Raw genomic sequence first — 21,074 nt, 5'->3', positions numbered from 1 at the left:
ACTCAACACCTCACATTCGAGTGACAAGGACTCTATATACTGAGTTATCTCTCCAACTCTGAAATATTTTATTATGGAAAAATATCTATAGTTTCTGACAAACATGTATAAAACATCTATAGACAGTTGTATCTGAGTTAGTGAGAAAAGAATGGTCAATTGCAGTAGATCTGACAGGAGAGGGATTAATAAATGGGGACATAAATTTAGGGAGGAAAATAAGAATTATAGCCCAAATGCCTATATCCTAAAGCCTAGAATCTGAGGAAATGAATTTCAATGACAATCAAGCAATAAATTGTGTAATAGCATTGAATATATATTGATAATATTTTAACATATATATGTTTGAACATAGATATGCAAATGTTAATACCCACTGACATTCATGAGGTACCCCAATAAAGAGCCTTGCAATGCTTTAGTTAATACATTTTAGGAACATCAATATTTCATAACTGTAAACTCAACTCACAAGTGTTGCCTTTGCTTTCTGAATTAAAAGAGAAAAAAAGCTGATTTTTCGGGGTAAGAAAAAATTGAAAATATATTTAATGGCCAATTTTATTCAAAAATTTTTTCATGGCTTCTTTTACATCCTTGTTTCTCAAACTGTAGATGATGGGATTCAGCATGGGGATGACAATGGTATAGAATGTGGACACTATCATGTCATGCTCTAAGGCATAGCTGGAACTCGGTCTCACATACATGAAGAGGATGGTCCCATGATAAATGGACACCCCTGTGAGGTGAGCTCCACATGTAGAGAATACTTTTCTCCTCCCTTCAGCTGAGTGCATCCTCAGAATGGCCAACAGGATAAAGCCATAGGAGACCAGGACAATGAGGATGGTGATGACCTCAATGGAACCCACGCAGTAGAAGAGTAGAAGCTGGTTTATGTGGGTGTCAGAACAGGAAATTGCAAGCAGTGGAGGAATATCACAGAAGACGTGCTTGATTTCATTTGAGCCACAGAAGGAAAGGCTAAAGGTAGCCACTGTGTGTATGGTTGCATGCAGGATTCCACCAGTATAGGAAGCAACAATAAGTGGCACATAGACCCTGGGAGACATGCTCACTGAGTACAGAAGTGGGTTGTAGATGGCGACATAGCGGTCATAAGCCATTGCTGCCAATAGAAAGCACTCCGTGGTCCCAAAAGTCACAAAGAGGAACATCTCGGCCACACAGCTGTGATATGAAATGGATTTCTCTTCTGCCAAGAAATTATCCAACATCTTTGGGGTAACAACTGTAGAATAGCAAGCATCCAAGAGCGACAAGACACTCAGAAAATAGTACATGGGGTTGTGGAGCCGAGAATCCCCAAGGACCAACAAAACCAGTCCCAAGTTTCCTATTAGTGTAAAAAGGTAGACGGCAAGAAAGAAGAGAAATAAAAACACTTGCAGGTGAACATCATCTGTGAAGCCAATGAGTATAAACACAGTGACTTCACTCCCATTGCTCTCTGGGATCCTGTATGCATCCATATGTGATGCAATCTTTGATATTTCAAGTTTTGTTTATAGATTGCCAAGACCTTATGCAGTGAATGCAGAGTCCATCAAGTAGGTGATCATTAGTGCATTTGGAAAGGCATAATGAAACTCTTTTATCTGGGATCTGCTTTGATGATGAAGTGAGTCCAAGTGGATACTCTAGTCTGTTTATAAATCAAATAAGATCATGTTTATTTGTACCTAAACAGGTCAATAAAACTCAATCTCATTGTTATAAGTTTATAATCTTGTCATTTTTCTCCTTAACTTTCATTTTACTTCGTGTTCAAATTTAGAAAGGTTAAAGAGACCTCTTAGGTTCAATACAGTGTCCATCAAGTGATATTCCTAATGTTATAATTGAAAAAATGGAATCAAACATATTTACATATTGAAATTGAACAGTGTGAAAAATCAATAAATATTCTATCTAGAATGTGAGATCAATTTGCCTTACTTTTAAAATTCATTCACTCCAACATTTATGCAAAATTAGAAATCATGTTATGTGCCACATATTTGCAAGAAGGAAAGCTGGAAGGCCATCTATATGGGATTTAATGGAATTCAATGTTACATGTTAAGCCAAATTTCCAACAAGAGTCTAGCCTGAATGGAAGAAATGCAATGTAGTTGTGTGATATGCACAAGCCCCTAGATTCAATCTCCAGATCTGGGAAAAATAAATCAATATCATGGGTTTTGATTTCCCTTCAGCATCTTTTTCTATAGCAGACTGCCTTCCACACTGGGAAAGGCTCATTGTGCAACTAGCCTGGTTGAGTTACTTGTGATCTACCAGTGATTTATATTCAATAGAAAACCTATAAGGAGGAAGGAACAGTAATCGTAGCTACTGAGTTACTAAACTACTAGTCAAGGTGATTGATGCTAAGGGTAGGATTAATATATCCTGTGGAACAATGTTTGAAATAAATGATTCAGTATCCTTTTCCTGATGAAAAAGCTGAGAAACAGCTAGACAAGCAATCTGACCATATTAGATAGTTAAGTAGCAAAATTCAGATTACTTTGCAAGTTTCTCTATGGTCACCCTTAATGAAATTTCCCTGAAACTTTTTTGCAGAGTTTTTGTTACACTGCAATACATGAATCATCCTCTAAAAAAAACAAAAAAAAATCATTTTCACTTACATAAATTCTCTTATACATTAACTAAACTTAGAAAAGTATATGATTTTTTTAAAAAAGTTTAAGCCAGACATGGCAGGGCATGCCTTTAATCCCAATACTTGGGGAGGGGGTGGCTATGCTGAAGGATCCCTATGAGTTGAAGGCCCACCAAGGCTATAGAGTTAGCTCTAGGTTCGCCTGTGCTAGAGATAGACACTGCCTCAAAAAAGGTGTAGCTTCTAGATCAATTTTCTAAAACTAGGAAATCAACATAGAATTCATTTAAATCCCTTGCTATTAAACATGTCATCAAGTGAACATAAAGCCTACAGTTGATTGAAATTTAATTCTTCTACATTTTGTAACCTTTCTGAAATATTGGTATAAGCCCTTAATTTTAGCATTCCTATTCTGCTCCCTTTTATTTTTAAGTAAATCAAAGCCATTTCTGAATTTACAATTGTTATGATCAAATAAGGAAGGAGTTCCTGCTTTCTCTTCTCTCTATCTTGGAAACCTATGATTCAAGTGTTATGCATTACTGGATGAAATGAAGCCTGTCTCTAATTTACATGTGAAGCAATGTTTTTGTTTTTGTTTTAGCTTCAAAAAGATTCTGGCTTCTAAATATCTGTGCGTTGTTGAAAGTGTTTTCTCTTACCTTCGGAATTGAGTTTCCCAATCAGTTAAGGAAAGCTGTGGATTTCTTCGATTTTATTTTTCATAAGAGGCTCTTTAGCTCTTCTTGAAGCACACAAAGGTCCTCCAGGGAGCAAGCACGTGAATTCTCTTCTGGGACAGGAAATGACCTAGGTGAATTTGTTTTTTCCATTGTAAATAAGAGAAAAATCTGCAACGACAAATTACATTATGTAATGGTTATAGAACTGCATATTAGCCCTTGCATGAAATTATCCCTCCAAGTAAAAAGTATATTCATAAGACTAGAAAATATATATAGTAAATAAGAACAGGATTACTGCTCCAATACTAATAATGTGGTTTAATGTTTTGATGCATTCTTTTAATTCTAGTTTGCTTTGCCTGGAAATTTAACCTACTTTATTGCCTCAATGTCTCTCTTTCTCTCTCCATATGTATGCATAACATGACCAAATTTGATATATTTCCAATAAAGGTTCTACTAAACTTATATTAATTTTAAAGGTCTATAATTATGAGAGGTAAGACAGTTTAAAGCTTACTTAGAGTTCATTAAAGAAGGGAGCACATGAACACACATAATTAAGATGCTCATTCTTGACTTTGCATATTAACAGGAAAGTTGGGTCAATATATAATGAAAGTTCATTGGAGGAGAAAGTGCATGAGTACACATACTTAAGGTACGTGTACATGAATATGCATATTAGCAGGAAAGTTAAGTCAACATATACAGAACTACAAAATTCTATGCAATGATACATTTTACTATTAGAGATTAGGTACAGTTAAATTTCAGACACTTTAGTTTGACAAGGTCTTTTGTTTTGTTTTGTTTTCGAGGTCTCTCTCTGGTCCAGGCTGATCTGGAATTCACTATGTAATCCCAGTGTGGCCTCGAACTCAAGAAGGTCCTTCTACCTCTGCCTCCCAAGTGCTAGGATTAAAGATGTGTGCCACCACACCTGACCTTTGAGAAGGTCTTTTTATAACTTGAGTCTTCCATGTACTGATCTATAGATGTCTAACTTTCTATGTAGATATGAAATACATTAAAAGTTTGAAATAAAACACCGATGCTCAAAAGAAACAAGCTACAGGATAAGAGATACTATTTGCAAAGGACATTTCTGATAAATGATATAGAAAATATTAAAAATAACCATCTGTTATAACTCAGCAATAAGAAAACAAGCAACTTGACTGAGAACTAAGTCAATGTCTAGCAGACACCACACAAAAAGAATAGAAAAATGGGCTGAAGAGATTGCTCAGTGGTTAAGGTGCATGCCTGCGAAGCCTAAGGACCCTGGTTCGATTCTCCAGGTCCCAAGTAAGCCAGATGCACATGGTGGCACATGCGTCTGGAGTTTGCAGTGGCTAGAGGTCCAGGTGTGTCCATTCTTACTCTCTCTGTTTCTGTCTCAAATAAATAAATTAATGAACAAATAAAATCTTTAAAAATAAACTAGAGAAAAATGGAAAATAATCACAAGTAAAGATGATCCACTGGAAAGGTCAGTAAGTAACTGCAAAGTAAGACAGGTATTTTTTCTCACATACCTATCAAAAAGTCCAGAAGCCACAATACAAGAATGTCAAAGGACAAATAAGAATTGCAACTATACAACGTAGTGTGACTGTAGATGTGTGATTATCATATTGTATGATTATAATTTGCAACTTCGTTAAGTGCAATTGCTGGGTCTTAATTAGAACTATATATTTTTTTAAATGAAACCTCACACTTCCTTTCAAAAGGTCTCTTTTACATTATATTCCTCTTGTCAGTGGCTGAGAAGTAATTTTGTCTATATCCTCTCTAGCATTTATATAAGGGAAGAGGGCACTGAGTAAATTGGGGCTCATAGCACTGCCATTTCGTAGACTTTCAAGCCTTGGAAGGTGGTTAGCATACCCAGGCAGATGGAGTTTTATTGTTACAATACTGAGTGTGGGCTACCAGTAGGTAAGAGGGGATAAAGTTAAAATAACACTTAAACACACAAGGTGAAAAGATTAACAGATTTATCATCACAAGTAGTAATAAGCATAACTCTCTTTCATTGGATGCAGAAATCTATTTTGAAAGCTATTTTGAAAATGTCACATCTAAGGTTAAATTGTTGTGTATGGATTTCACTCCTATTATTTGACCTTTGGGAATTAAGAAAGGAAATTCTGCCAGGTGTGGTGGCTCCCACCTTTAATCCCAGAATTTGGGAGGCAGATGTAGGAGGATCACCATGAGCTAAAGGTTCAAGGTCACCCTGAGACTACATAGTGAATTCCAGGTCAGGTCAGACTGTACTAGAGTGAAACCCTACCTCAAAAAAAAAAAAAAAAAATTCTCTGAGTTGTGTTGTCTAAAACACTTAAGACATACTTAGCTTTAAATTAAAAAAAATATTTACTTATTTGAAAGAGAAATAGAAGCAGATACAAAAAAAAAAAAAATGGGTATGTCAAGGCCTCCAGCCACTGCAAACAAACTCCAGACACATGTGCCACATCTGGCTTACATTGGTGCTGGGAAATTGAACCTGAGTCCTTAAGCTTCAGAGGAAAGTGCCTCAATTGCTACATTATCTCTCTACCCCTTATTTTTTGAATATAGTTTTTCTTCTGAGTGTTAGATATCAAATGGATAGCCAAATCTCTATCTATCTATCTATCTATCTATCTATCTATCTATCTATCATCTATCTATGTTTTGCTAGTAACATGGCAAACTATATTTAGAAAAAGGAAAATATATGTCACTTAGCAATGGGAAGTGCAGGCAAACATGTTTAACAGCACTGGAAACAATTTTTATCAGCAAAACATAAATATTATCTCCAACATTTATTTAGTTCTAGCATCCTGGTGAGAGACATCAGGTTTTTAAAAATTATTTATTTATTTATTTACAATTGTGGGGAGAGAGAGAATTAGCACACCAGGGCCTCTACCTGTGTAAATGAACTCCATATGCATATGGCTTTATGCTGGTATTAGGAAATTGAATCTTGGTTGTTAGGCTTTCCTGGAAAGTGTCTTAACCTCTGAGCAATCTCTCCAGCCACAAGCCACCTTTTTTTTTTTATTTTTTATTTTAAGTTGAGCATTATTTCTTTAAGGTCTATACTTCTAATCTTAAAAGAACTTCTAGGAGGGCAACTTATTATCTAAAGGAGCAACTATCAGTTAGACAGAAATTCCTCTTGAGGAATAATAGGTTAAACGCATCATGGGTATACACACTATCAGGTTATTCCCCATAATTAATTTGGTATCCTCAGGAATAAGAAAGGCCATTTTTGTCAGTGTATAAAGGCAGGGTAGTCTGGAACTCTTGAATTTTCTTGTCTCTGCTTCTTGAGCAATTACTTATTAGCATGTACCACCCCAACTGTCAGAACCTTGTGAGCCTCAAGAATGTCCTAAAATGCTTGAGGATCCCAGGGAGTTAGCTAGAGATAATACCTCATCTCCTGCCAACTTAATGCCTTAGTCTCTGAAAAAAAAAAAAAAATACATCTCAAATACTTTATACTTTCTTGGTACAGATGAGTCCAAAACTTAAACCTTATCATTTCTGCTTATCAGGAAATTGAGAATTCTGAAGGATTAATCTAAGGCTTTGGGTCAGCGCTGCATGATCTCAGGGATAGAAAAAGAGTTAGATATAGAATACTTCAGTCCATTTCATTCTCTTTTTGTAAAACAGGTCCCCTTGCTGGAGGTTGATATTACTTTAGGGGACCAGTTTTTTTTTTTTTTTTAATCTCCTAGAGGTTCTGTTGCATGGGATAAGAAAGACCAAGGTAATTCCCTTACCCTCTCTTGTCAGGTCTCTATAACTTAGAACAAGAAATCATGTACAAAACTCACTGTTTAGGTCATACTTAGATACAGTCTAAGAAAGTCTATGCTGAGGATGTATTAGCACCAACATATAAACCAAAATATGATATACTGGAACAGGATGCAAGCGCGATAATATTCAGAGTAAATTGCTCATTAAAAAGTTGTCAGGCTCTGTGGAAAGCTGTAGAAAAACAAAGTGCAATTTACCATTAGTAAAAGAGAATATAAAATTGTCTACAGGTAAAACATCTTGTTTTATCTAAGCAAAAGGAAAATCAGAAAACATCAAGCAGACATGGTCACAAGCAGGTATCCCTAACAATTGAGCTATTCCCTCAGCCCCGAGGTGGCTGACTTTAGGACACATCTAGTTCTCTGAGCCTCATGTCCAAGTATGATACAAGTGATCCCCAGTCCTGTGGTCCTGCTAGTCAAGTCCCGCTGGGGCTTGAAGTCCCTTTGCAGTCACCCTGTCACCCTTTGCCACCAAGCACAGGTAGCAGCCTTGTGGGTTCAGGCACCCCTCCAGGGACTCTGCAAGTCCCACATAGTGTCCCTATGTGCACGTGCCGCTTGAATCTCCGTCCAGGGCATTGCCCAGTAACAAACAGCACAAGCACCGACATCCCAGGCATAATCTGCACCACCCTCCTCCCCTCACAATAGCATTGGTCATCAGTACTTAAAACTCAAGTTAAGGGCTGGAGAGATGGCTCAGTGGTTAAGCGCTTGCTTGTGAAGCCTAAGCACTCCGGTTCGAGGCTCAATTCCCCAGGACCCACGTTAGCGATATGCACAAGAGGGCGCTCACATCTGGAGTTCATTTGCAGTAGCTGGAAGCCCTGGCGCACCCATTTTCTCTCTCAATGTGCCTTTCCTTCTGTGTCGGTCGCTCTCAAATAAATAAATAAAAAAAATTTTAAAAATTAAAAAAAAAAAAAAACCTCAAGTTCATGTTTCACAGAGTAAGCACAAAATAAATCCTGACAAAACTCAATCAGCATTCTACCCACAGCATTTATATTTTGATATGGGGCTTTACAATCAACCAGACAGAGAAAATTTAACTTTAGTACATCTCTCAGAAACTTCAAAAACAGATCATACCTACTTCCATGAGGATGGCAGGAAGCAGGGGAACACCTAACTTCAGGCATTAACTACTCATGCACCATTAGTGAAAGGAGAATTTTGGGGTGTCCTCTCATAATGCACTGATATATATCAACCCACTGATAACTTCGGGATGTCATCAGGTTCTTGTCTTATAAATTTGATGAACAAATTCCCAAATCCAGAAGATAATGTTTCGAAAGTTTTGATCACAGCATATAGCTTTAAGGGGGGAGAGCTTTGAGAAGGGAAGCTTACTGGAAGGAAGGGAGGGAGGGAGAAAAGGGAGGGAGGAAGGACGGAAGGAAGGAAGGAAGGAAGGAAGGAAGGAAGGAAGGAAGGAAGGAAGGAAGGAAGGAAGGAAGGAAGGAAGGAAGGAAGGAAGGAAGGAAGGAAGGAAGGAAGCAAGCAAGGAAGGAAGGAAGCAAGCAAGGAAGGAAGCAAGCAAGGAAGGAAGGAAGGAAGCAATCAAGCAAGCGAAACAAGAGGGGGTTTAAAAATCACAGAACTGAGGAGAACAAAGGAAGGCTGAGTTCTTACCCAGGGAGGAAAGAGAGGGTTTGAGAAGCCCACCTTGAGATTCAGGTTGTGTTTTTTATCAGCCCCCCAAATGGGCCGCTGATTTAGCCAGTCTAATTCCGACATCAGGTGTCTGGTGTCAGGATTTCCAGAAAAGGGCAATCTTCTCAGAAATTTTAATTGTCTGGAAAGGACCTTCTCAGAAGGGAATGAAACGGCTCCCTGGGGGGGTGGGGGAGAATAACAAAAGTCTACATCCTTCTGATGTCTTTTATCTGTAGAAAACGATAATGACTTAGACTTTCCCCTATAGGCCAAAGATATTTTCCACATTTAGTCAAGGAGAAAACTATTCAGAATGGGGTTCTGCTTTTTTTATTTTCTCCACTACTGAAACGTTCCCTTACACTCTTTCCGCCCTACTCATTTGACAACCACAATCCTGTACTTAAGGTGACTTGACCTGGTTATTTAAAGGCAGAGTGTCCTGCCAGTTTCTGAGATCCTCGGAGCAGCATACTGTGGCAATCTGTGGCAATCTGTGGAGTAGTCCATCACCTGCAGAAGAGAGAGTGCCTCTTTACATTTTCCCTTTTTTTTTAAATTTTTTTTTTTGTTCATTTTTTATTTACTTATTTGAGAGCGACAGACACAGGGAGAAAGACAGATAGAGGGAGAGAGATAGAATGGGTCCGCCAGGCTTCCAGCCACTGCCAACGAACTCCAGACGCGTGCGCCCCCTTGTGCATCTGGCTAACGTGGGACCTGGGGAACCGAGCCTTGAACCGGGGTCCTTAGGCTTCACAGGCAAGCGCTTAACTGCTAAGCCATCTCTCCAGCCCTACATTTTCCCTTTTACAGTGATTTATTAGTATAGCTAGATGCTGTACTGCCCAAAAGAAAACAGCAATAACAACAAAATCCATCAAAATATCTTTCTCTTACCTACCTGTAACTTAGAAACTACTGATCTACATTTTACAATCACTTTGTAAGACATATCTTTACAGTGGGCTTGCTAGACAATATAGGAGTTCTTCTTTTACTTTTATTTATTTATTTATTTATTTTTCCGAGGTAGGATCTCACTCTCTAGCTCAGGCTCAGGATAACCTGGATTTCACTATGTAATTTCAGGGTGGCCTCAAACCCACAGCAATCCTCCTACCTCTACCTCCCAAGTGCTGGGATTAAAGGCATGCACCACCATGCCCAGCATATTTTTACATTTTTTGAGGACCAGCCAAACTTTTTTCCATAATATGTTCATTGTTTTATGTCGCTAACAATAGTATGCAAATGTTACTGCTTTCCCACACTGTTGCCTGCAATCAGTGTCTTTAAATCTTTTGCAAAAGCTGTTATGACTGTGGTAAGATAAGGATGTCTCATTGAAACTTTGAATTGCATTTTCCTGTTTACTGTTCATGTTTAAACCAAGTGTTATGTCTATATAGTCTCTGTCAGTATGCCTCTATATAATTTATGTACATTTACATACCTCCTTTTATGCCCATGTGCCCTTTGCCCAGGTGTTTAGCTTGCAGACACTGTCTCCATGTCTGTGCGGTGTTTCTTTCTTTCTGTTACTAGTTTGCTATGAGTCACTTTTTTTCTTTTGATTTGTCAATTTTTGCTTTAGTTTCCTATAGTTTAAGGCTTTTTCCAACATACTTTGACCAATACCATTATTTTCTGTTTTATTCTAGTAATTTCATGTTATATATCACCTTTCTTGCATATTTAAAAAAATCTAAGCAAGACTTAATGTGAAAATTTAAACATTAATTTAAATAATTATTCAACAACATTAAATTATATGTAACTATGTAATACAATTACTGATGAATTTAAAAAATTACTGTTGTATGGAGTTAAGAATATAAACTAAAATACATGACAAAAATAACATAATTTTATGAGGGTGTCAATAGAATTGAGCATTGTAAATTAATATTGTAATTTTGGGATAGTTGTTAGAAGAAACAAAACATGATTTATAACTGTAAAATAGATACAGGCAGAAAATGTAAGGATAAAATATATTCAAGCCTATAAGTGATGGCAGAAAGGAGAAGAAAAAAGCAATTAACAGGAGAAAGACATATATAGACTTGGGCTTGAGAGATGAGTCAGCAGTTAAAGTCACTTGCCTGCAAAGCCTACAGGTCTGTGTTTAATTCACCAGTACTCCCATAAAGCCAGGTGCACGAAAAGCCCTGGAATAACAAGACTGTCACCCGACTCTCTTCTTTCTCTATCATCTATCTATCTATCTATCTATCTATCTATCTAATTTTATTTATCATTTTTATTATGACATACTTAATATGGATACATAAGGTATTGGAACCATCCTTTCCTTCATTCCGTCCCCCATTCCACTGGGCACTGGGGCCTATTTGCTGGTGTTCCCTATGGAGTTGTTGGTTATGCATTGTGAAACATCAGTCAGATATTAAGGCGGGGGATGTCTCTGGGTATAACGTAAAACTTGTGGTTCTTACAATCTTTCTGCTCACTCTTCAGCAACATTTCCAGGGCCTTGGTGAGTGTGTTATAAGGCTACTCACTGCTTTGACATGTGTTGAGTATCCTCGGTGTCTGTCTCCTTCACCCTGGTACTGACTGTCAGGCTCACCATGGAAGCAGCAGTCTTGATTATCTCTCCAGTTCCTCTGTGGTTTCACCTGGGGCTTGTCTGAAATGCAAGGAGTGTTTATTTTATTTTATTTTATTTATTTTATTTTATTTTTCCCCCCCTTGGGTCCTGCTACCTTGTCAAAAAGAAAAGCTGATTCTCCAAGGGAGAGTGAAGTCAACAAAGGTTAAATGGGATAAGCATTATTAATTTAGGGAGAATTTGATAGATGTAGCCCCTCTTTTAGCAAGAGATAAGTGGGAGCTTGACATTGGAGAGCGTAATCTTTGTCTCCTTAGGATTCTAACCTGATTCCTAGTTCCATATATGGGTTCCTTTCCACCGAGCAGAGCTCTTAGCCAATCAGAAAGTTCTTGCACAATTATTTTCTATTAGAATTCACAGTTCCCAAAATTACATGTCATGAAGTCAGAGTTTTAAATTTCTCTTCTATATTTTAGAGATTACTACTTCTTTTATGTACCTTGTTTACTATATGTATTTAAGTGAACTGTTATAATTTATTTAAGCTAAACACAGCTATTCACAATTTTAGTGGATTTGCAGTGCAGTATGTTTGAATGACCATAAAAACCTCTGTTATTAATAAAAGAAGCAAATGTTAAGTTTACATTATTACACTTTGTCCATAATTATTAAGTTATTTTAACATTATATATTTCATATCCCCAGTGGGTGGAAATTTTCCTGAAATTAAAATTTACAACATTGTGTCAAAGCCAGATCAGAAGATTTCTAAGGTTTTAAATATCTTACCTAACAATAAAAGGGCCAATTTTCTAAGCCATCATTTGATAATGACAATAAAGTTCCTCATTTTATAAATACCAACACCTACTTTTTACAAAATTATTTACTTTTTTATTATGCAAGAATTATCCCTGATGTTATTTTGAATGAGAAGCTAATTGGGAGCACATTCCCTATGGATTATCCCTTGGGGTTTCACTAACAGTTGTGTAAATAGATATAAACATTCTAAATTAACCATGTTCGTAGTACAACTAAATATGACCTTGCTATTCCACAGTTTAGAGAAAGCTATGCTGTCTAGAATATTTTAGAAGAATGACAATATCAGCATAAAATATTACTATTCTAAAATTTTTGCTATTAAACAAATGATATAAATTCCTTTAAGCCTGTTGATTGCATGAATGAATACAATGCATTTGTTGATTCCTGGCATGTATAAAATTTACTATAAATATGGAAAACTAATACTCCAGAAACAAACAAAATAGGATTCACTACAAATGTTATGCATTTAGTTATAATTATCAATGTTCCAAGCTGAACAGCATTCTGATATTTCTGTGATTTGTCCACTGATATGTCATAGTTTTGGATGTGGGACACAACTTTTCCCATCCACTTGAAATTTAAATGTGATCTAATGGGCTGGAGAGATGGCTTAGTGGTTAAGCGCTTGCCTGTGAAGCCTAAGGACCCCGGTTCGAGGCTCAGTTCCCCAGGTCCCATGTTAGCCAGGTGCACAAGGGGGCGCACGCGTTTGGAGTTCGTTTACAGAGGCTGGAAGCCCTGGCACGCCCATTCTCTCTCTCTCCCTCTATCCGTCTTTCTCTCTGTGCCTGTCGTTCTCAAATAAATAAATAAATAATTTAAAAAACATTATTAAGTGTGATCTAATATTAAAAGAGTCAGTGGAGATCAGTGGTAATTTACGTGGTTAGAATCAGGGTTTGAGAAATGGTGTGTGTATTCATGGAGTGAAGAACAATCATCTCCATTTTTTCTACATGAATGACATAAATGCTTCAACTGTCATCACATCATTGAGTCCTGACCTACTCATTAGATTAAATAAAGCAATGGTTACTTGACTCACATGAGTAATTATTTTCAAGTACTATGGACAGATAATCATCTACATACCTTCAAGTTTATGCCCACTATTGTGGCATGAAGAACATCAAAGAAGCTACAGTATTTGTACTCAAGGGACTTACAGACAGCACTGAACTGCAGATCATCCTCTTTTCTGTCTTTCTAGTAATTTACCTTCTTACCCTCATTGGAAATTTAGGACTGATATTTTTAGTCATTGTGGATTCCAGGCTCCACAATCCCATGTACTGTTTCCTGAGTGTGTTATCTTCTGTGGATGCCTGCTACTCCTCAGATATAACCTCGAGAATGTTAGTAGCTTCATGTCAAAAAACAAAAACATTTCATTACATGAATGTGAAACACAATCATTTCCTGCTGTCACTTTGGGACCACAGAGTGCTTTCTGTTGGCAGCAATGGCTTACGACTGCTATGTAGCCATCTACAACCCACTGCTCTACTCAGTGAGCATGTCCACCTAGGTCTACACTCCTCTTATCATTGCTTCCTATGTTGGTGGAATTACTCACGCCATCATCCACACAGTAACCACTTTCAGCCTGTCTTTTTGTGGATCCAATGAAATCAGACATATATTTTGTGATATACCCCCTCTGCTTGCTATTTCCTGCTCTGATACTTACATAAATGAGCTCCTACTGTTCCTGTTTGTGAGCTCCATTGAGCTCGTCACCATCCTCATTGTCCTGGTCTCCTATGGCTTTATCCTGTGGGCCATTCTGAGGATGCACTCAGCTGAAGGGAGGAGAAAAGTGTTCTCTACATGTGAAGGTCACCTCACAGGGGTGTCCATTTATCATGGGACCATCCTCTTCATGTATGTGAGACCGAGTTCCAGCTATGCCTTGGAGCATGACATGGTAGTGTCAATATTTTACACCATCCTTATGCCCATGCTAATTCCCACCATCTACAGTTTAAGGAACAATGATGGAAAAGAGGCCATGAACAAGATTTTGAAGAAAAAAACAATCACATTATACATTAAAATTTAAAAATTAACTGATTATTTGGTGTTTTGATATCAAAAGTTCTTATAAAATGTTTTAATATTTCATTTCTTATTGTGTACAGGATATTTAAACATCTTATTGAGCATAAACATGTATAATTTGATCATATTCCTTTCCTATTACCCTCTTTTCTCTCTCAGTCCCATCCCTCCTCAACTGGGTACCCTCTTCTTTCCAAATAGTCATTCTTTTGTTTTGATGTCTCATTTTTTGTTTGTTTCTTTTTTGTTATCCTATGTCTTCCAGGTCAAATGTTGATGCACTGAGATTCATGCAGGTCTGGTTGAGGTAACAACAACCACTGTGAGGCATAAAGGGATCAGTTAGTTCATGTCCAGAGGAGAGTGTGCCAAAGCATTCTTTCCTACCCTGTGGCCCTTATATATTTTTCTGCACCATCTCTTGCAAAGTTACCTGAGACTTAGATACATGGAGGATGTGATGGTGGCAGCTTGTTTGATAATGAGTTATCAACAGCCTTTAATGTTTTGGCTTTCATGAGTTTTGCATCTCAATGTGTACTGCTAATGCCATTAGACTGACTACCAATGAGAAAAGTACTAAGATTCTTTCCACTGTCTCCTCAGGAATGTTCCCAGAGCCCTGCTGGGTATGCTAGAGATAATTCTCCCTAGTTAAGCTTCTCTTGCAGTGTCACCTTGCTGGGCCGAGAGTCTCCCAGCATTCATCAAAGAAGCTTCTCCTAAAAAGACATGAAAATAGCATCAATCAATGGGTGAAAACATATACATTGAAAAGGTAGTTTGATAGGTTCAACATATTATACATCTACCTATCCAAACAACAGTGGTACTGACCCTATAGAGCTAACCTGCAGGATTTTCACTAGGTTTTTCTCTGCCAAGCATAAATTCTGTCCCACTGAGCATGCTTCAAACCCAATTAGAAAGCAACTGAGTTGAATGCCCCCATAACCTGTGTTCCACTGTTGCACCCTCAGGAGGATCTTGCCTGGCTGATTGATAGTGCAGCTTGCAGGATTCATTGTTTGCTGACACTGTTGATGACTTGCCAACAAATTTACATGTTCAAAGCTAGGATCTTAATATGGGAGAGAACATGCAGTGTTGGTGTTTCAGTGATGAGTTATATTAGTTAGTATAAATTTTTCAGCTCCATCCATTTTCCAACAAATTTCACATTTTATTACAGCTGAAAAATACTCACATAGGTATATGTAACACAACTTTATCTACAGTTTTCTCTTTTCTAGTTATTGTGAATAGAATAACCACAGACATGGATGAACCCCATGATCGTGACAAAGTGGAATACACAGGTCCAAGTCAAATAAGACACTAAGTGGTATGGTGACAGGGTGGAGGGAAAAAAATTTGTTTTCTTAACAAACTTGTCTGACTTCAGTATAGCAATGTTCGTGGTCAAGTTACCCAGGGGATCAGTAGTGGGGTGGGGAGGATTCATGCTCTGGACTAACCAGTCTGTTTCTCTGTAAGGCAGCGTGGTCTGTGATTAAGGTGTAGGTAGGTGATAGAATGAGGCAGAAGAAATTCATAGTATTCCTTTTTCTTAAATCAGATAATAACAGTCTAAGATAAAAATAATAAGCAAGATGAAATTTAATAGGATTTTTAATTTGGAAGGAATATATAGATTAATTGATTTTAATTAATTAGATTTTACTTATGCATTTTTGTAATATATTCTGAAATTTTAAAAATTATATTCAAAGTGAGAGCAGCATTAATCTAAGGGTATGAATATTAAGAGAAGTTCTTACTGGGAAGTTTGATAAGCATAGTATATACACTTATCCAGACATCAGCAGATGTTACAACCCTAGGGCTCATGACTACCCCTGTTTTAAGTTTTCAGTATCAGGGATGTATTCCTTCCCTTGGAACGGGCCTCCAGGTGCTGAAAAGAAGTAACTAGAGTACCGAGTAACATATTCCAAGGCTCAGGTTCTAATGCAGAAGAGGTGGCGGAAAGAATGTAAGAGCCAAAAGAAGGGTTGGACTCCTTACAACATGCTCCCTCCAGATAAAAAATTGGCCTCAATATCCACGACCTCATAGTGCCTGATACTACCTACACAAGACCATCACAAGAGGAAAGAAGGATCTTGGCATCTGAATAGAGGAGAAACTTTTTGAGATGGGGAGTGGATGTGATAGAGAGTGGAATTTCAAAGGGGGAAAGCGGGGAGGGAGGGTATTACCATGGGATATTTTTTATAATCATGGAAAATTGAGAAAAAAAATTATATTCAACTCTATATAATTTCTGTCAGATCTTTATGCTTTCCATTATTTTTGATATAATATTTAGTAGAAAAAATTCACACATCTGTGAAGTACAATATAATATTTTAAAATAAATTTCATTGTCATTATGCAATGTTTATATAATGCTAATTAACATATCCATCACCTACCATGCCTCTCACTATGGAGAGTCTAGGAATTGTTATTTATGTTTTCTTCTTTTGTTGAAATAGGCTCTCACTCTATCTAGCCCAGTCTGTCCTGGAACTCACTCTATATGATCAGGTTGGCCTTGAACTCTTGGTGATCCTCTTACCTCTGCTTCCTGAGTGCTGGAGCTAAAGGTGTACACCACCACACCCAGAAGTTTCCTTACTTTCAAAAAGAACAAAATATACCCCACAACTCTAATGTGTCCACTGAAAATTGGGCATTCAGATATATGATTGCATTTTGTGTTGTGACTGAGTATAAATTTCTTTGCATAATTGAGATATTAGTTGTGATTACTTTGCTTATTTTTGCACTATTCACACTGACTTTCTCTTTCATGACTATATTAGGCTCATAAGAACTTAATAAATAAGTGACAGATTTATTTTGCAATACCTTTTGATAATTGACACTTTATTTAAAAAAATATTTTATTTATGTGTGTGTGTGTGTGTGTGTGTGTGTGTGTGTGTGAGGGAGAGAGAGAGAGAGAGAGAGAGAGAGAGAGAGAGAGAGAGAGAGAGGCAGATAGAAAGAGAGAGAATCAGCAACTCATGGTCCAACCTACTTAGCAGCAAATAACCTGGTGTGTTGCCCACACAAGTACAATAGTGGCACACAGCCATGGTGGGGAACCAACTGCTCTTGATTTGGCTAACTGATCCCCTCAGTGGTAAGAGACCCATAGCTGGAGCTGGGAAACAAGTCAGAACCATATCCAAACGTAAGACCACTCTCCAATATCAAGCTACCATCAAACATGGGCTACAAAAGGGCCTACACCTATTAAACTCTCTATAAAAAAGTAAGGGCTATCTCATTTGTCCTGGTGCTAACTTACTCTCTGTTGGGGAATCTGCTTCTCTTTTTCAGATAGATGCAGATCCTAAGGAGAGAGCCACCACATCATACCTCAAAAGGGCCCCGGCTGAAACTAAGGAAAACTGGTGAAACAAGCAAGGGTGCTATTTTCCTGATGAACCAGATACCAGCACAAGGGGGAAGGAGACCAATGCAGAGAAACATCAAGGCCTACCAAATCAGAGAGCCACAGCCTCAGAGGCCCCCAACACCTCATCACTGAAGCAGACCAAAAATGAACCCAACATGGCTCAGGGAAATTTTGCGGAAGAGGGGGCAGAAAGAATGTCAGAATCACATGTTGGGTCATGATATACAGAGACATTTATCGTACCAATAACTGTGGGCTAACTCCACAATGCATGACCCATATACCTCAACAAGGAGAGGGCCAATGGGGATGGGGTAGGTCACTGATAAGCCTAATAATGGTACCAAACTGCCTGTACTTGCAGAATAGAAAACTAAAAAAAAAAGAAAAAAAATTAGAAAAAAAAAGAAAAAGAGAGAGAGAATCAAACCTGTGTCCTTTGGCTTTGCAGGGAAGCTAATCTATCTCTCCAGCCCAGTGATTTCTTATCTGAGTGACTATCCACTCAGAAAATTAAAAAGTAATTTCTCTTGAATTCAGTTAAGGACTGTTATATATTTAAATGTTCTATTATTATTAATGATTTTAAAGAATTATATGAAACCCTCCCACCACCCTTCCTTGTCCCCTCCTCCACTACTCCCTTCTCTGTCTTCCCTCTTTTCAATGTTACAAATGTTTTAGAGATGAAAAACATGGTAATTTTTGACTAAATTTGAATGCATAAATATGACTACATGTAAACGCTTTTGTATACATATACATGTGTTCTGCTACTGACTGTAGCAGGCTTCAATAACAAAATATCACATAGTGAGTGGTTCACACAAAATACATTTATTTCTCCTAGTATGAAGGTTCAATGTCCAACTCTAAGAAACCAAAAGGGTGAGTTTCTCTGAGGCTTCTCTCTGCAGATGATCAGTGCTCATATTTTCCCTTCATCTTCAGGTGTCCATTCCTCATTCAGTGTCTACTTCCTAATATCACCATAGATGGATACAAATTATATCTCATTAATACCCACTAGGGAACTGTTTGAGCTGATAAACACCTACAGCCATATAGCAGGATACAAAATAAATACACAGAAATCAGTAGCCTTCCTATATGCTAACAACAAACACAGAGAGGAAGAAATGAGAGAATCATTCCCCTACACAATTGCATCAAAGAAAATAAAGTACCTGGGAATGAACCTAACCAAGGAAGTAAATGATCTCTACAATGAAAACTATAAAACACTCAAGTTAGAAATTGCAGAGGACACTAGGAAATGGAAAAACATCCTTTGTTCCAGCATTGGAAGAATCAATATTGTGAAAGTGGCAATCTTACCAAAACAATCTACATATTTAATGCAAACCCCATCAAAATTCCAATGACATTCTTCACGGAAATAGAAAAAACAATTCAAAAATTCATTTGGAATCACAAAAACCTTGAATATCTAAAATAATACTGAGCAACAAAAATAAGACTGGTGGTATCACCATACCTGACTTTAACCTATATTACAGAACTTTAGTAACAAAAACAGCATGGTACGGGCAAAAAAGCAGACAATGGAACAGAATAGAGGAACCAGATGTAAGTCCAGGTAGCTATAGCCACCTGATATTTGATAAAAATGCCAAAAATACTCATTGGAGAAAAGACATCTTCTTCAGCAAATGGTGTTGGGAAAACTGAATATGTATCTGTAGAAAGATGAAAATAGATTCTTCTCTCTCTCTCCATGTAAAACATACACAAGAATTAAGTCCAAATGGATTAAAGACCTTAACATCAGACCTGAAACTCTGAAACTGCTAGAGGAAAATGTAGGGGAAACCCTTCAACATATTGGTCTTGGCAAAGACTTCCTGAATATAACCCCAATTGCTCAGTCAAATAAACACAGATTAGAGACTTCCAGCTAAGATGGTGACCACCTAGCTGCGCTGGAGATACCAGGGAAAGGCAAGAAATTAAGGGTTATCAGGGTCTTCTTGCCAGTGGGAGGGCACAGAGTGGGGAAAAACAGGGAATCACAGATCCCTTCTTAGGTGGGTAGTCTACCCCCCAATACAGCTGCTAAGCCCAGTGCCCCAAGCGGCTGTGCTCTGATTGCGCACCCGCCAGCCCATCCTGCGCCTGCCAGCCCGCTGCACTGACCATGCAGGGACCTCCGTCGTTGTCCTCTGATCGTGCATGCTGGCCCGCCACGCTGTGCTCGATTCACATACCTATGGGGGCCACTTCTGCTGTGATCAGGCTGCTGCCAGACCCACCACTGCTGTGCTCCAATTGCTTGCCCGCCGGCCAGCCTCTGCTGTGTCCCAATCCCATGCCCCCATCAGCTGCCTCTTCACTAATATTGCATGTGCAGAGGGGCCAGTCCCACAGCAAGGGCCACACAAGCCCACACTGAATCACTAGTGCCAGCTCAGGTGCCATCTCCTACATGTCTGTCGCCACCCATCCCCCACTCCCCTGAGGCAGGAGAACGCAGACTGTTTGCAGGTCCCAGTGATCCCAGCCAGAGTTTAGGCAGCTTCAGGGCTTGTACCTCAGTCCCCTTTAAAGCTCAAAAGAAGGCAGCTTTGGTGCATTACAGGGTGAGAATTCAGGCAACTTTGGTGCCCCTGTCAGGCACTATATAGGCAGCTTTGGCAAGAAAGAGCAAAAAACCAGACTGTTTGCAACTGACCCAGGCTGCCTTGGATTCTCACTGAGCTGCAGTCCAACTGCTCCACCCACCTACCTGCCCATACACTGACATGGGTAGACCACAGCGCAAAAGAAATAACATGAAAAATAAAATGCAAGAAAATCCAGACAGATCACCCAGTCCAACAAGGATTACATCTAACCAAAACATAGAAGAGGGTTTAGGATCAGAACATCAAGTGGAAGCTACGAGCAATGCAACCCTGACCAACCTACTGCTAGAACTTGCAGGAAAGCTACAAAGGACAGATAACCATGTGGATGCTACCATCACTAAGCTAGAGCAATATGATAAGACACTGGAAGGAATTCAAAAAGAGCTAAGAGAGTTGAGGGAGAGTGAAAAAAAAAGGACCTTAAAAATCAGATGGCCACACTAAATGAAAACATAAAGAAATGCAAGGATGATTTCCAAGAGTCATCAAGAAAAGCAGAAAATGAGGTGAAAAGGGAGCTGGACAGAGCGATGGAAGTGATACATAGGAAAGTAGTAGAAAATGCAAACTTAATTGAACAAGTCCAAAACTCGCTAGAGGCTCTCAAGAATAGAGTCAGTGAAATGGAGGATATAAACTCTGATCTGGAAGACAGGATTGAAGAAACAGTTTGAGAG

The 21,074-nt window shown here is 38.3% G+C and overlaps 2 pseudogenes; one reads left to right on the top strand and one right to left on the bottom strand.

The window, feature by feature from the left end:
* Positions 1-551: 551 nt before the first annotated feature.
* LOC101613383 lies at positions 552-1,574 on the bottom strand (annotated as a pseudogene).
* An 11,800-nt stretch (positions 1,575-13,374) lies between these two features.
* Positions 13,375-14,317, top strand: LOC101608742 (annotated as a pseudogene).
* Positions 14,318-21,074: the final 6,757 nt, after the last annotated feature.

The sequence above is a fragment of the Jaculus jaculus genome, chromosome 1 (genome assembly GCF_020740685.1).
Source record: "Jaculus jaculus isolate mJacJac1 chromosome 1, mJacJac1.mat.Y.cur, whole genome shotgun sequence".
Classification (NCBI taxonomy): domain Eukaryota; kingdom Metazoa; phylum Chordata; class Mammalia; order Rodentia; family Dipodidae; genus Jaculus; species Jaculus jaculus.
This window is presented reverse-complemented; position numbering and strand designations above follow the sequence as displayed.